We start from the raw sequence: 17,842 nt of genomic DNA on the forward strand, positions 1-17,842 counted from the left end.
CTATCTCTTGTGGGTTCTAAAGGAGAAACAGAAATATGCAGGCAATGAGAATGCAAATAAGGACCTCAGCAAAGCACCTATAATGAATGGACTGAAAATTAACAACCAAGAAAACAGAAGCTGGTGAATGTTTAAAGTCAGTAAGTTGGATAACTGTTACACTCTGACCAAAGACCTCGATCATTTAAAACTATTAAACAATGCTAAAAATCTGCTGGCAGTGTTTAACTGTTTAACACCTCATTTTTCTCCTAAGCAGACCTCTTAAGGCTCAGCTAGGTTCTGCATTTTCTTCAATGCCAGAAGTTCCCTTGGGCAGAGGCTATGAGTTTTAAGTTCACAGAATTCATTTTTCTACCCACCAAGTCAAGAAGTCATTTTGCAGGGCCCCCAGTCCAGCCTAGGCAGGCTGCTCAGTAAGGCCATGTTAGGCTCAGGAGCAAATGTCCCCAGGGAGCCCCATGAGGGTAAACCGGATGTCAGCTTAGTGGAAACCCTTTCTTAAAAGGAAAAGGGGAAAAGTTCATTTTAGGAGACATTTTTAGATTTAGAATGTGTTTATAGAAAGCTCTTGACAGTTTTTGTGACCCAATCATACATGAAGAAAATAGCCATATACACTAGCTCTATAAATGTAGAGAAAATTATTTCTATTTACTTGTTAGATCAATATACCTACAAAGCTACCAAACTCATTGTGTGAAATCAGTATCATGGAAAATTAAATGGCAAAACACATGAAGTTTACATTTCAGAGTTAAAATTAGCTTATTCATCTTTCCGAGCAAAAGCTTCTAAATTTTATAGTTTTTCAAGTAGGCACTTCTTATTTCTATCTTCACACTTTTAATATAAGTAGTAATATTTAATAACACTTCTTACCAGCCAAGAATCCACTGTATATTCATGTCATTAAAAGCGCCATTCCTCACTGCCCCCGCCCCCCGAAAATGATTGAAAGTCATGACAAGCATTCTTATGTATACTGGCAAAAACTAAAAGTCTCTCTAAGTTTAAAGGAGATGTTTTGCCAAAGTATATAACAGAGTAGACGCATAAGTAGTCACTTCACCAGCAGAATATTATTATTAAATAATACTTTCTTCTCTAAAAATTTATCTCTTTGTCTTTGGTGTGGGTAATCATTTGTCACCTCTCCTGGTATGCAAGTGAGGTTCTTGGTGCTGCTCATGTTATTTCAGTGTTCCAAAGTGCTGACATTTGAAAAAATCTGGAGATTGGTACTGGGGACTGACAAACAAATATAGGTTCTGATTCAGCTCTCAGACATCATTGGTTATAATTCAATGTTATTGACAAACACATTTCGCAAGGAAACCACAACTTCCCATAGAGAATCCAGAAGGCCTCTAAATAAAGATAACACCTGGCCAGTTTTTGAAAGATAAATTTCAATACTAAGATATGGGGATAGGGAGCTGGGTGTGGTGGCATACACCTGTAATCCCAGCAGCTCAGGAGGCTGAAGCAGGAGGATCGCAAATTCAAAGCCAGCCTAAGAAATTTAACAAGGCCCTAAGCAACTCAGCGAGACCCTGTCTCTAAGTAAAAGAAAAGAAAAAGGGCTAAGGATGTGGTGCAGTGTTTAAGCACCCCTGGGTTTAATCCCCTGTATCAAAAAAAAAAAAAAAAAAAGATATGGGGATAAGGGATGTGGCATTTTGCATTCACAAGCTGGGTCAAAGCATGAGAACAGGGCAGCCCTGGAATCTGTGTGATGATTACTTATTAAATGATGAGCTAAATAAAGTTTGTATCTAGGCCTTGTCTTTATGAACATGATGTTTAATCATGTGTATACATCTTTTTGTATAATATAAGACATTATTTAAATTGACACCATGAACTTCTACTGAATTAGTAGGTTATGAATTTAACTATACCCCAAACACTGAGAGTGTAGTTTTGAGCATTTATATTAAACTCATTTCACAATCTGTTATAATCCTGTCATCTCATGATTTAGTTGAGACCTGCAGTCAGTACATTATTTAAAAAAGTAGTGAAACCTGATATATAAATATTGTATTTAAGTTAAATGGGATCAATGTAAGTACATTCATTAGACCTTGATTCCATAGCCAAGAACTGTTCCTGATTGAAGTTCCACGTTCTTCATCACAATTAGGTACCATGATGTAACAATGCTATTTTGTTTACAAAATGTTTCTAGTTTCATTTTATTTTTTGAGTGCTAATCTTCATAAATTTTTTAAAAAGTTTTTCGCAATTGCCTTACCCATATCCAATTAGTTTAAAAAAACCCAAAGCAAAAACTTACCTTTGAGTCTTTCCAAAGCATACAAATTACTTTTCATTAAATTTTTTTTCAACATTTTATGTAATGTCATCATTCTATGTAATAGCATGTAACACATGGTTCTAATAGCTCCTAGTGAGGTGGTAACAACTCAAGAAGCATAAGAAATGAAAGGGAAATAGGACTTAATTTTCTTCTTTCACAACCACAGGAGATGTGAAAAGTTGAAATGTGGAAGGCAGGATGTTTACTTTTATGATGAAATTAAAGGTAAACAGATTTTCAGACTTATCTATTGCTAAATTAATATCCAGCATCTATGCCCACTATTTTATAACTCCTGCAAATCAGAACCAACTCACATACTGATAACAGATTCTGGGGATTCTGTTCCTAGAGCTTCCCAGGATGACTTTCTTCTTCACTTGGAGAACATGTTCTCAGGCATAACGAACACTTATTATCTCCCTATATTTTATGTAAGAAAATAAAAAAGCTCATTAGGATCACTGCACTTTCTAATTAAAACATCCAGTTCTTACCTTGGAATACTAAAGTTTGTTAACATTTTTAAAAGTTGGCAACTATTTAACAGGTATTAATCACATCTTCTTTCCATGCTTTTGTCCCCTGGCCCCCAAGCCCCTTGGATAAAAGACAATGGCACCATAGCTGCTAGTCCTAGAGGACTCCATCAGGCTTCCACATAGAAGTTGTACCTCAATCGCTTAATATTCATTTGTTTCACTGCAGTTATTCATATTTGTAAAGACATGTTCCGAGATGACGTATACTTAACAATAATGGGAGATATCTCTTCCACAAGGCAAAAAGGTTTTAAAGTTCTGTTATTCGTACAACAATCTCTAAATTAATGTAGGCTACCAAGCAGATCACATCTTTAATATTTAAACAGTCCCATCCAGCTACTTCACCATCTTCACAGTTCAAAGCATATTGTTAAATCCCCCAATAACAAAGAAAAATGATCTGGAAAGTGGAAGGACAAATATCCAGAAGCAATTCCTTTCCGATCATTCTGCAGCTTCTTGCCATCCTCAGGAGGGTGCCACCCACAAACAGGGATGTGGGAGGCCAATTCTAAGAGCAGCGCTTGTTCAAGTTTGCCTGTACAAGTTTCCAAAGTCATGTGTTTGGCCAATAAGTTAGAGGTATGGGGAAAAACTGAAGCCTTAGAGAACTTGGCTTGAAGCTGAGAAACAAAGGGATTTTGTGGGGTGTGTGTCAAAACATGAACCCATTCCAGGTGAGCGTGCCTGGACAGCCCCTGGGACATGGAGAAAGCCATAGAAAGAGATGCTCTGGGCTCCACAGCCATCCCAGAAGAGGGAGGATGGACTCCACATGAACCTAGAAAAGCACCTACAGCTTGAAGGTAGAGCACCCAGACAGGCATAAACTTCACCTCCTCAAAAATCAATTCTCTTTCTGCAAGGCTGATTTCTTTTCTGGTTGTATTATTGATGTATGTTGTTTACACAATAGCCCAGTGTTTTCCTCGGCAATCTGGAATAAGACAAGGGTTCTGTAGCTGAAGTGAAGGTAGCTATTCTGAAGGTCAAGATCATGGTAATTCTTGATCCTGAAAGGTGCCTTCTGCTGCTTCAGTTCAGGATTAATATACAGCTGGGTAACTGAGTGCTTTTAAGGAAGAACTTATGATCACAAGCCCCTTTTGGCTGCTGAAACCATCTTCTAATAATACCCTATGACTATTCTCACTGTTGCTTATTGGAAATTATAGCAAGGTTAAGTTTTCCAAGCATGAATTTAGGTAGAGAAGCAGGCTAAAGCAGGGTTTGGAAGTGGAAAAATTCTCAGTACAACTGGGATCTCTGGGTTACTATGTCTTAACCTGAGACATATGCATTCATCGTGAGGTGTTCAGTTTCTCAGTTTAGGAAATCTCCTCTCTAGGGATTTTTTTTTTAAGGTAAAAATTCATAGAGTGCCTCCAGGTGTTCAAATACCTGCCATACAACTCTTCTGAAGTAAAATGAGTTGCTGCACCTTAAATTGTATGAAAGATTCTCGAAAATCACTGCAAAGAGGCTTATATTAAACATCTGGCCCCAGTTCAAGATACTGTATGATAATTTCAGGTCTGAGCATTTTTCTTGACATTTCAGGATTCACCTGTTCTTCAGTTTGAAATTTTATAAATATGTAACTGTGTTTGCAACTGTATTTATTTTCCATCTCTTTAGTAAACAACTGACCTCAGTGTTGCTCTGGCCAGGTCTGTGCCGATTTCTCATTCTTGGTCCCACTAATCTCAGTAATGTTCATTTTAGTTGCAGACAGTGTCCTACAATCAGGTTGTCTGATTTAAAATGTTTGCTTGGCCAAGTTTCTTAACCCTCTGGGTGTCTTGACTTCCCCATGTAAAATGGGGACAATGGTAGTGACCATCTACAGGAGCTTAGGGGTCAGTGGGTATTGCACAAATTAATACATGTGAAGCACTTAAAACAGTGAATGGTACATACAAAGGCTCAATAAATGCAGCTCCTATTGTTGTTAGATTGTTATAGAACATATTGAGTCATCAGAAAAGCTTTCTCCTTTTAATGTCCTTAAAAAATATGGTATTTTTCCTGAAGAAAATTATTTCCTGGATGCTCTGTGGAAATAATTTTGTTTCAAGAGCCACAGATTTACCTCCTAGGTCAAAAGAGAAAAGTGGTAATTTGTTGTTTAATAATATTCTTCTGCTTTGCAATAGCTTCACCTGCCATCAGCAAGAGCACTGAAAATGCCTGAATCTGAGGGCTGCTTCCAGAGGAGGAGGCCTTAAGAATACACACTGAGGGAGGGAAGCAGGGAGGATGGTGGTGGTTGGGAGTTGGGGTGGCAGGGGCTGGTTCTTCCAAACACAGATGGGGTTGGAACCTAGGCCATGAAGATTTCCTCTCTCCAGGCTTCCCTCCAGCCCACATCTGTCCTGTGAAGAGACAAGTTTATGTGACAATATTTTCAAGTGATGGACTCCTACCAGGACCCAAAATGACTGTGGTCTGAAGAGGAAGTGTATATAGGCATTTAGACTCTGGTAGAAGCTTGTACATTAATGACACTTAAGGAGTTAAAATTATGCCACCTTTTATGGTTTGGATCTGGAATGTTCCCCCAAAGGCTCATTATTGAAAGACTGGTCTCTAATGCAGCAATATTCAGAGATAGGGATTTGGGGACCTGACTGAATCATGAGGGCTCTAACCTCAATGATACATTAACATACTGAGAGATTCAGAGCTGGAAGGCATTATTGGGAGGTGGTAGAAACTGTTGGAGGAGACAGGTCACTATGGGTATGTACTAGAAGGATATTTTTTGTCCCCAATCCCTTCCTTACATCTGTCCCTCTTTTTCTCTCTCTGTTTCCTGGCTGCCATAAGATGAGCACCTGTCTTCCACCACATCCTACTGCCATGATGTTCTGCCTCACCTCAGGTCCAAAGCAACTGAGCCAACAAAACCTCTGATACCATGAGCTAAAATATATCTTTTCTCCTTTGAGTTGTTTTTCTCAGATATTTTGGTCACAGTGACCTAACGCTAACACACACCCCAAAACAAGCTGCCATACCATACTGATTATTTTGAATGAGAGGCACTTACAAAAACAGCAGGTGCAAGAAAATCACTCTGACCTTCCTTCTGTTTCCTGAAAGCAGGAGACAAAATTCCATCAAAAATGTCCTTCCTGTCCCAGAAGGAAAGTAACACTCTTATTGCCGAGGATGGAAAATAGAAGCCAGAGGGAAATCTGTACAGACAAACCTTGTTGGATCAACCCTCGTCTCCTCATCTCCTACTCACTTCTCTCCCTAATTTACTCTCCGAGTCCAAGCACCTTTGCCTTGTCACATTTTATAACTTGCTATTCCTTGTCCAGTTCAGTATATAAGTGATTGACACTAATGTTTCCTTGGTCTTTCATTCCCTTATAAGGGTTCCATGCCATGTCAAACTTATTTATTAAATAACTTTTCATGCTTTCTCTTATTACTCTGTCTTGTGTCAGTTTAATTCTCAGGTCCAGCTAGAATCTTAGAGGATGAAGGTAGAGCTTGGTCTTCCCCAACACCCTTTGGAAGTCAATTCCATTGCATTTTATGATTAGCCCCTGAATTGAAGAAAGATGTAACTTGAGCTTGAATCTAAAGATCATGCTCTTTGTACTATGAAAGTCCTGAGTCCCAGACCATTCTTTTTAAAGACCAACTTTTATAATATCCCTTTATTTCAAAAACTATCTTCCATGCACAGCAATTTGATATTATTTTCTCACTAAGCATTTAAAATTGTTTAGTCTTTCCCCATTCAGAAGTGGGACACTGAGTTTCCAAAGAAAAAAGAAAGTTTACAAAAACAAATATTTACTTTCAATAGGCCAATTAGATCAAATAATTATATCAAAGTGAATAACTGACAGTTGTATACCCCAAAATGTCAAACATAGGTACTCTATCACAATGTTCCTGTTCTCACACAAAAAGAACAGTTCTTAGAGAACCAGGTGCCTTTTTTCACAAGTAATAGATGCTTCTCTGAGGGATTTCTAGAGTTACATGAGACACTGATAATTTTATAGGTGTCTTTGTAATAGAATAACTATTGTTTCCTAGAAGCTCATTATGTGGCACATGGTAGTCATAAGTAACTCAGGTGACTCTCAAGGACAAAAGGACCTCACCTTATGGCAGTCACAGCCTCTGTAAAACTAAACAGGGAAAATAACATGGGCATTAAATAATTCCTCGAATAAGTCTGAATACAAGAAGGGATTCATTCCTACTGGATATAGATCCAAGTTGCATAGATTTTCTAAGTATCTAAGATTGACATATTGCAAAATAGGTTAGATTTAACCAAGGTAGCTTTCTCATGGATAACCATTCATATTTCAAACAGAATCATTCTGTCAATCTTACACCACTCTTTGGTTATAATGAGATAGCAAGGCCTTCAGTTTTTATTAATTCAACATGTAATGCTTAACAAAACCTTAACACTTCAAAACTTTGCCATTATAGGTATTGACCTTGCACTGAAACAGCCCATAGGCCATAAAAGACCCCACTCATAAACAATCCTACCATTGAAAGAACTAACCTGAGCCTTCTAAAACATAAAGATACAGTAGAAAATAGGATGTACACCAACAACAAAAAACCTCTGATAATACAATACCTATCAAATTCCTAGAAAAATGTACATATGTGACTGATTCAATCATCCATTTAGTTGCAGATAAAGAAGTTCCTTTAATGTAAATCTTGATTTGGACTAAACTGTCTCTTAAATGTGTGTCACTCACTATCCAATTACCATGTAAGTATAAACCTATAGTCAAACACACTTCTGTTCCCCCATGGGCTTGAGCCCAGGGGCCCACCCATGCTAGGCAAGTATTCTGCCACTGAGCTATATCCCCAGCAGAGTTAACACATTTTTAAACCAAAAAAGTTATTAACTGATATAGAGGAACTCAAGATACAGCTGACTGCAATGGGAACTAAACTGATCTTAGACAGTGTCCATATTTTTTAAGCCCCTGAAACTCAAAAAAGTTCAAATGAAATTAGTGATTTAAATGAATAATGCAACAGAGTTATTTTGTTGACCCTACATCATGGTTTGTATTATATTCTGGTACATCTAAAATCCAACCGATATAAAGGTATAAAGTACCCAATGTCCACGAAAGACCAGTGAAGAAATAGTTGGGGAAACCCAGCTAAGGTGGACTATCATTTTGAAAAATTATTTAATAGTATTTTTCTTATTGTGATAATTACTTACAAATAAAAAAAGTATCCTTGACAACAAACATATTTTCATACTTTAAGTGATAATCTTTCACATAAATCCTATTTTTTGTTGCAATGGACAATTTTAGCTTCTATCATCTTGTAGGTTGATTATTTTGTTTTTAGTATGCATGCCGGTCATAATTTCCCATTGCCTTTCTTCTATCCCCTTTCTCTATAGTATCTGTTCACAAACATGTATGAATTATTAATATGCATGTATTTTCCAATTATAAAAGTCAATGTATCATTTTAGAATTCTTTAAAAATCTATAAAACACAGAAAATATTATTTGTAAATGTGCTATTCAAATATAAATATGGTAACATATTCTTTTTTGTCCTCCTAGTCTTTTTTTACATATAAATATATATGTGTGTGTATATGTACATATATATGTGTATAAACATACATATATGTATGTATTTGCACATACACATATATACACACATATATGTACATATATACATTTACATACATATATACATATATATTATTTGCACACTTGAGTTTCTATGGCATAAAATCATTTTTATTTACATTAACAAAGCTTTCTCTTGGTCATTAAAAATGCTCAATAATCATAATTTTACATACAAATTCACAGTAGCTCAGTAACTGCAAATAAAGGTTTAAACTGTGGGGCTGGGGTTGTGGCTCAGCAGTAGAGTGCTCACCTAGCCGTGTGAGGCCCTGGGTTTGATCCTTAGCACCACATAAAATAAAATAAATAAACTAAAGGTATTGTGTCCAACTACAACTAAAAAGTAAATATATATTAAAAAAAGGTTCAAACTGCTTCCCATCCACATTTTGCTCGATGCTGAAAAGGAGGATTCTGACACAGGCAAGGGAGACCAACTGTACAGCACATCAGGGGTGCGGTTCTGGGGTCAGGAGAGAAGCTGTGATTGCACTTGAATATGAAACTCTGTTTTAGACGTTTTATTGTTGTCTTCCTTCAGATTAATCTTTTCTTGTTGTTGTTTTAAAATTCTCACTCCAAGCCTCTTTTATTTCTGTCATTGATGTGGCCATAATGCCCTAGGACTCCTTCTACTGAGGAGGAGGCCAACGCCTCCTGTTTGACAACCAGGTGCCCATCAGGACCCTGGGGACAGGTAATGAGTCCTGGTGTCTGAGGAATGTGTTCTGCCACCCAGTGTCAGGGTCTTTAAGGCCAGAACCCCATTCCCATAGGATGTTTGTGGATTCACTTGGAAAAGCCCTGCCAAGGATCACACCAAAGAATCCCTCCTGTTTGAAGGTAGTTGCTGAAGGGCTCATGATTGAGGCAGCTGTTAACTGTTTACCAGAGAAAACTTAAAGCTGCATTCTCCTCTACATAAAAATTACCTTCTTCATCAATTTTATGGTGCTTTTTCTCTCTGGCTTCCCTGTCCTTAAAGATCTCACCTTTCAAATCTTTGCCATTTAAAAGGAGTCAGAGGAGGGGTTCCAGTAGGCAATACTGTTGGGTAATACAATGGCCATTTTGAAAGATTATGAAAAAAAATGTATCGCTTTGGACCAATGCTGAAGATTTCAATGCTGAAGAATAGGCAGACAGGCCTATTCTCTCCTTTCAAGAAACAGTTCTTCCCAGCTAGGTCCTTGTCCAATTTCATCCTGCCAGGGACCAGCTTGGCATTGCTCATATTAAAAAGGTATAAGTTACCTTTAATGTGTCCAGCTCTCCCTTCCAAATTCTACTCCTCACAGCTTCTACACAGAAGAGATGGTCATGAAAGTTTAGAGGTAGAAAACAGCACACAGAACCTCCATGTCAGATGATTTCCAGTACTTTCAGCAGTAAACTAGTTCAAAACCACACAAAAAGTCTCTACTCCTGAAAAAGAATTCTTAAGAAACCAGGACCCCATAAAATGATCACAATGTTAAAAATAATTATAATAGAGGAATATTGTCCTGTGAATTCCAAATTGTAGTTTGAAATCTCACAAACAAATGTAAAGAAATGCCTTCTGCAAGTTTTGATCAGTCCTTTGGGACTGATTATTTAACAAATAAAAATGCAATAAAAGACAAGAAAATATTCTAGGCTATTCTAATAAATTTTCCTCTATCTTGGGTCAAGAATATTTGAGATAAATTTATTTGCTATTTAAAAAATATATTTTAATTGATATCAAGACTACTTCCAGCAAACTTAAAATTTCCTTTTATTTAGTAAGATGCTCATTAATAATTACTAATTAGTTTGACCATAATACAAGATGGAAAAAATATGTGTAAGTTTGAAATGTGGAATAATAATTCTTCTCCTTATTATATTTCTGAGAACAATTCACTTAAAAATCATTCATTCCCACTAAAAATATACTTCTAAAACAATCTATGTCAACATGCTGACAGTCTGTCTCCTATAGAAATTTCTTCAGCTGTCATTGAGTGAATATGGAAAAGAAATTGACTAAATATGCTAAATGTGGACACAGAAGGTCTTTGCATTTATGAATTGTGGCCTATAATTTACTATGATAGTCGTATTTAAAGAGTAAGGAAATATATACAAACATGAACATTTTAACGATTATCTTCTTACAACTCAAAAATAATGAGGAAGAGGAAGCTTTCATGGCCCAGTGGTACAAAAGGAAATTCCTGCACCAACACCCCTGAGCCATCTACCTTCTCAGGAATGAAGAAACAGAATGGAAGAAAATCCCTAACTATTATTCAATATGCATATATAAAGTACATGCATAACGTTTGTGGGCTTACCTTGTTTTGAGGAAGACTAAGCTTTCTTTTTTTTTTAAATGATCCCTTGGTTTATAAGTTATTGAATCAATATATTGATAATAGCCCTGTTATTTGAATCAAAACCCAGCCACAGATGGATGAATCACCCTCATCTGACCTAACCACTAAGATGACAAAGGAGGATGACATTTGAGTACCAGTTGGGAACAATCCATAAATCTCACTAAAATGATTATAAAAAAGTGTGTGGGATTTTGAGAAATAGAGAGGATATATATACATGCAAGATAGGGGAAGGGGTAGGGGGGAGGGAGGGGAAATTTTGGTTTAAATCAGATCTTTCTATCAGCCCCTCAATTTCCAAACTGGTACATTTATACAAAGCAATAAAAAAGTTTGTCAGTGTTTTGAGCCTGGCTTCTTTCATTTAGCATGATGCATTTACACACCAAAACACTTCAGCTTTTTCTTGCTGAGTTGTATTCCATTGTATAGCTGTACCACCCAGCTCCTTTCTTGGTGGAGGGACACCCAGGTGTTTTCAGTTTATGGATTAGAAATAAAGCCACTGTAAAGCTTCAGTCAGCTACAGATCTTTATGTGAGCTGAGGCTTTCAAAGTGGGATCAAAAGATAGTATGATAAGTGTGTGAAATGAAAGTGCCTGCTATTTATCAAGGTGGCTGTATCTTCATGTAAATCCTACCTCTTTTTTTCTTATTGATTGAAAACATGGTTAAGGGAATACCTCTTCAGACTTACTAAAAGAGTCTCCTCTGTCCTCTCCCTGCAGGATTCCCCATCTCCAAAACAAACCAACCAGCACATCTGGGAGTCTGAAAGCACTGGGGACAAGAATGACCTCTTTTTCTTCCATGTCTGAGTTCCCCAAATCAGGCACTAAGATCCACAGGAAAGTGGTTGAAGAGGAGGACACAGGTCTTCAAATGCCAATTTTACTTGAAGAATAGCAGAATGGAGCTGTTTTAAAAGTGAAAAGAATTCAAGACACCAGCCTGCGTGGGACCCAGGCTCACAGTATGCCCTGGCCCTTCCCACCACCAGCAGACACCCACTGGAGCCCAGCCTCCAGCATGGGACTGTCCCTTCCCACCAGCAGACTTCCAAACTCATTCTATGAGGCCAATATCACTCTGATTCCAAAACCAAGCAAAGACACATCAAAAAAAGAAAATGTCAGACCAATATCTCTAATGAACATAGATGTAGAAATTCTCAATAAAATTCTAGCAAATCAAATACAAAAACATATCAAAAAGATAGTGCATCATGATCATGTGGGATTCATTCCAGGGATACAGGGTTGGCTCAACATACGGAAATGAGTAAATGTGATTCATCACATCAATAGACTTAAAGATAAGAATCATATGATCATCCCAATAGATGCAGAAAACTCATTTGACAAAATACAGCACTCCTTCATGTTCAAAACACTAGAAAAATTAGAGATAACAGGAACATATCTCAACATCATAAAGGCTATCTATGCTAAGCCCCCCTGCTAACATCATTCTAAATGGAGAAAAATTGAAGGCATTCCCTCTAAAAACTGGAACAAGACAGGAATGCCCTCTTTCATCACTTCAGTTTAACATAATTCTTGAAACACTGGCCAGAGCAATTAGATAGACGAAAGAAATTAAAGGGATACACATAGGAAAAGAAGAACTCAACTTAGCACTATTTGCAGAGGATAAGATTCTATACCTAGAAGACCCAAAAAATTCCACCAGCAAACTTCTAGAACTATTAAATGAATGCAGCAACATAGCAAAATATAAAATCAACACCCATAAATCCAAGACATTTCTGTATATCAGTGACAAATCCTCTGAGATGGAAATGAGGAAAACTACCCCATTCACAATATCCTCAAAAAAATAAAAAAAGATACTTGGGAATCAACTTAACGAAAGAGGTGAAAAATCTATACAATGAAAACTACAGAACCCTAAAGAAAGAAGTCAAAGAGGACCATAGAAGATGGAAAGATCTGTCTTGCTCTTGGATAGGCAGAATTAATGTTATCAAAATGACCATACTTACAAAAACACTATACAGATTTAATGCAATTCTGATCAAAATCCCAATGACATTCCTCATAGAAATAGAAAAAAGCAATCATGAAATTCGTCTGGAAAAATAAGAGACCCAGAATAGCTAAAGCAGGAATAGTGAAGCAGGTGGCATCACTATACCAGACCTTAAACTATACTACAGAGCAACAGTAACAAAAACAGCATGGTATTGGCAGCAAAACACACCAAAGTAGACCAATGGTGCAGAATAGAGGACACAGAGACTAACCCACAAAACTACAATTATCTTATATTACACAAAGGCGCCAAAAACACGCATTGGAGAAAAGATAGCCTCTTTAACAAATGGTGCTGGGAAAACTGGAAATCCATATGAGGTGAATAGAGAGCCTACATCTTGGGAGCAAACTTTTACCCCTCACACATAAGATAGAGCACTAATCTCTGGGGTATATAAAGGATTCAAAAAGCTAAACTCCAAAAAACCCAAATAACCCAATCAATAAATGGGCCAAGGACCTGAACAGACACTTCTCAGAAGATAATGTACAATCAATCAACAAATACATGAAAAAAATGTTTATCACTAGCAATTAGAGAAGTGCAAATCAAAACCACTCTAAGATTTCATCTCACTCCAGTCAGAATGGCAGATTTCTTACATTACTATAGCTTTAGCCTGTGTTGAACACCTCTTATGTCAAATCCCTTTTAACACAACAAACAACAATAAGTGTTGGAGAGGATGTGGGGGAAAAGGCACACTCATACATTGCTGGTGGGACTGCAAATTGGTGCAGCCAATGTGGAAAGCAGTTTGGAGATTCCTTGGAAAACTGGGAATGGAACCACCATTTGACCCAGCTATCCCTCTCCTCGGTCTACACCCAAAGGACTTAAAAATAGCATAATACAGAGACACAGCCACATCAATGTTTATAGCAACACAATTCATAATAGCTAAACTGTGGAACCAACATAGATGCCCTTCAGTGGATGAGTGGATAAAAAAATGTGGCATTTATACACAATGGAATATTATTCAGCAATAAAAGAAAATAAAATCATGGCGTTTGCAAGTATATGGATGGAGCTGGAGAAGATAATGATAAGTTAGCCAATCCCCAAACCAAATGCGGAATGTTTTCTCTGATATAAGGAGGCTGATTCATAGTGGGGTAGGGAGGGGGAGCATGGGAGGAACAGATGAATTCTAGATAGGGCAGAGGGGTGGGAGGGAAAGGGAGGGGGCATGGGTTAGAAATGATGATGGAATGTGATGGTCCTCATTATCTAGAGTAGATGTATGAAGACATGAATTAGTGTGAATATACTTTGTATATAACCAGAGATATGAAAAACTGTGCTCTATATGTGTAATAAGAATAATAATGCATTCTGCAGTCATATTTAAATTTTTAAAAAAATTAATAAAAAAAGAATTCAAAATGCTTCCACCTGTATATACATGTAACCTAAGAAAAACCTGCTTTTTTCTGTATAATCATTTTGGATTTTCTAAAAATGGCCCAGAGAATAGAAAATGTTTACCTAATATGAACAGAGGAAAAATCCAATACTTATATTTTATCAGAAAGCTGATCATTTAAGTGTCACAGTCAGGTCAAGGTGAACAGGACACCAGGGCTGAGGCACTGGGCAGCTCACCTGGTACCTGATTGTTAACTTTCATGGCCAAAGATCCTGACAGCTAAAGGTTACTTTATAAAACACTCTTCTGCATCCTTGCATCCTCAGAAGCAATTCACTCAAAGGGGCATGAACTGATAGATAAAGAAGCTCCTCTTGATAGGATGATATATATATATATATATATTTGTACCAGGGATTGAATCCAGGGGTACCTAACCAGTGAGATACATCTCCAGCCCTTTTCTTTATTTATTTATTTTTATTTTGACCCAGGATCTTACTTAGTTGCTTAGGGCCTCACTAAGTTGCTGAGGCTGACTTTGAATTGCAATCCTCCTGCCTCAGCCTCCTGAGCTGCTGTGATTACAGATGTGCACCACTGCATCAACTGGATGATTATTTTTAAACAATAAAATTGAATACAGTTATTTGTTCTAATGATTGTGGCTGTTCCACAAGTTACCACTCCCAGCCTCCAACTTACTGACTCAAACAATAATAATGATAGCGTTCCTCACATATGTGAGACTGGTCAGGGCTCAACAGGAGTCACTCTGCTCTGCTTCAGTCAGCATCAGCTAGAAAGCTGGGGCTGGGGTCCTCTGAAATTCACTCATGGTGGAAAGCTGAAACCCCAAAATCCAAGAGGGCTGTTGGCAAGAAAACTTGTGGCTTCTCCATGTGGCCTGGTCTTCCTACACCAGCACAGCTGGGTTCTAAAAGTGGGTGTCTTTTTTATGTCCACCTTGGAAATCACTGGGTGTCTATTCTTTAAATCTATTTCAAAGGTCCACCTGGTCTCAGAGAGCACAGAGCAACCTCTACCCCAGTGGGAGGAGAATCCATCTTTTGCATGAAGAACATGGAACTTACCAATTGGTAAAGTGCTCTTTGGAAAATATAAGCCACCAAGAAGAACCAGTACTGGAATGATCTTCCAGAAGTGCATATCTGCATCACATCATGGCTGCTTTGCTTGATATGCCACGACTCATACGCTGATATGCCACACCCAAAGCCTGATGTCACCTTGGTTTTCTCTCCCATTGCATTTCTAGACAATTCTCTCATACCCCAATTTCCTGCTGTTCAGAGCTGCCCACAATTTCCCAGACTCCATTATACACCTTCTTCCTGGATAGGTCTTCCTCTTTTCCTTTTCTCTGCTTACTCCTACTCATGAAATTACTTCTGCTCTGATGTTCTCCCTGGAGGAAATGGCTTGCAGCTGGGCTGCACCAAGAGCAGGCACCTTCGTCCTCCTCCCAGCCACCTGTCAGGCCCAGGGTTTCAATTGCTTTACCCAAGCCACAGATTCTTCATGCTCCTTTCCCCTCGTCCAGTGCTGTTGATCATAAGGGTTCTCACACACACTGACTGCCATCCCAGAGTCTCCTTCCCAGGGAGATCAAACTACAGTAAACAGTTTAGGATAATCCCAACCTTTTACTATAATAATAAATATAATGGGGTACTAAAAATTGCTTGTCACTCTTGTCACTGCCTATGGACTCACTTCCCCCAAATATAAAAAATTTCTAAAAGCTGGAAAGGAAGAAAATGGGCATTATTTATCAAAATTATTCATGCAATTACCATTTAACATGGAAGTCCCACTTCTGGTCATTTACTGAAGGTATAATAAGCTATGCCAGCACTGTAGCATAGTTTGTAACAAGAAAATGTTGAAGTTGGAAAAAAACTCAAATGTCCATCAATACAACTCTGGTTAAATGCACCACTTACCTCACTGAAAATTCTGCAATTGGAAGAGTAAAGAGGCCCTCTAGTACTGATGTGAAAAGACTATAAAACTTATGTGGTTATGTCACATAATAAGTAACATGCAGAACAGGTGTGCAATGTGCAACCATCCATGAAGAAAGGAAGGCACAACGAGGGACGCTCTCACCAGCCATACCTGTACATGAGGGCTAGAGGGCATGCTTCAGAGTCAGAAACAGGACCAGAACCTGCCACACTAAACTATCAATGGCATGCTCAAGTTTTGAGCCATGTAAACATAGTACCTCTTTATGTGGAGTTTTAAAAAAAGCAAAAACCAAACCACACACAAAAAGTCACCCAAAATCCAAACCTCAAATCCATTTGGAATTAATTTTGGTGAATGGAGTAAAGTGGAAATCAGGAACTCAATGCTATATTTTCCCTGAATGACCCTCTTGCAACATTGCTGTTTATGTAAATTATCTTTTACCCACTCATTTCAAATGCCAGCTTTATCACAAACCAAAGACTCAGTTGTATTTGGATCTGTCTTTGGATTCTCAATTCAGTTCTACTAATCTGTCCATATACCAGTCCCAGATTGCTTACATTATTACAGCTTTAGCCTGTGTTGAACACCTCTTATGTCAAATCCCTTTTAACACTTTGCTTTTTAAGATTTCCATGATATTCCTCATATTTAATTTTCTTTTGAACTTCATCATTTTCTTGTTTAATTAGTCTTTTTGATGATTTTATTGTGATGCATGATACATATAAATGCTTATGTGTGTAAGCATAGGTACATGTATGTATGTGCATATTTCTCATCACTCAAGAATATTGTAGGTCTTCTATTTATTCAAATTGACTTTCACAGTGGTAGTTTTCTTATTATGCCTTTAGTAAATTAAATCATACTAAAGTTATATTTTTAAATAAATATTTAAATTAAATGTTTTTTCTAACTCAGTGTTTATAGGCAGAAAAACTTGATTTTAAATGACTTTGATTTTATTCTTCAGAATTCATTACACCAACCTGATTACTAATAATGAAGACATTACTTGTTTTAGATAGGATTTAGGGGTTTGTTTTTTCCCATTTCTGCTTACTGTTTAGAACCACTGATTAGCAACTCTTGATTCTGACTTGTGGGATTCATGCTGTGGAAAATGCTATAGAAGAAATGGAAAGAATAAAAGCAGAATTATCAACCAAGACTCCTACTGCAAGGAATTCAGCTAAAAGCAGGAAAGCCCCAGTGCTGTCTAGGAAGGGGGGCCCACAATCAATGAAGGCAAGAGGATGCAGGACTGCGGGAGGCATTCCCAGGGACTTCCATCACAGGCAGATTTCTACAACATCATGCCAACAGAGTGAAAAGAAAATAAACTCCCAAGATCATGTGCATTTACATGGCTCTCACAAGTACACTGCAGTGCTTATTCCAGGAGGCACGACTAGAAAAATGGGCCCAGCAGACTAGTGCAAAAATAATCACCATCTGCTTGGTGTCACTCAGCAGGGAAGAAAAAACCCATAGTGGTTAC

The 17,842-nt window shown here is 37.6% G+C and overlaps 1 protein-coding gene across 2 annotated transcripts in view; it reads right to left on the bottom strand.

The window, feature by feature from the left end:
- Atp8a2 (ATPase phospholipid transporting 8A2) overlaps positions 1–17,842 on the bottom strand; it is a 619,499-nt gene that overhangs the window by 194,905 nt on the left and 406,752 nt on the right. The window lies entirely within an intron of this gene.

The sequence above is a fragment of the Marmota flaviventris genome, chromosome 4 (assembly GCF_047511675.1).
Source record: "Marmota flaviventris isolate mMarFla1 chromosome 4, mMarFla1.hap1, whole genome shotgun sequence".
NCBI lineage: Eukaryota > Metazoa > Chordata > Mammalia > Rodentia > Sciuridae > Marmota > Marmota flaviventris.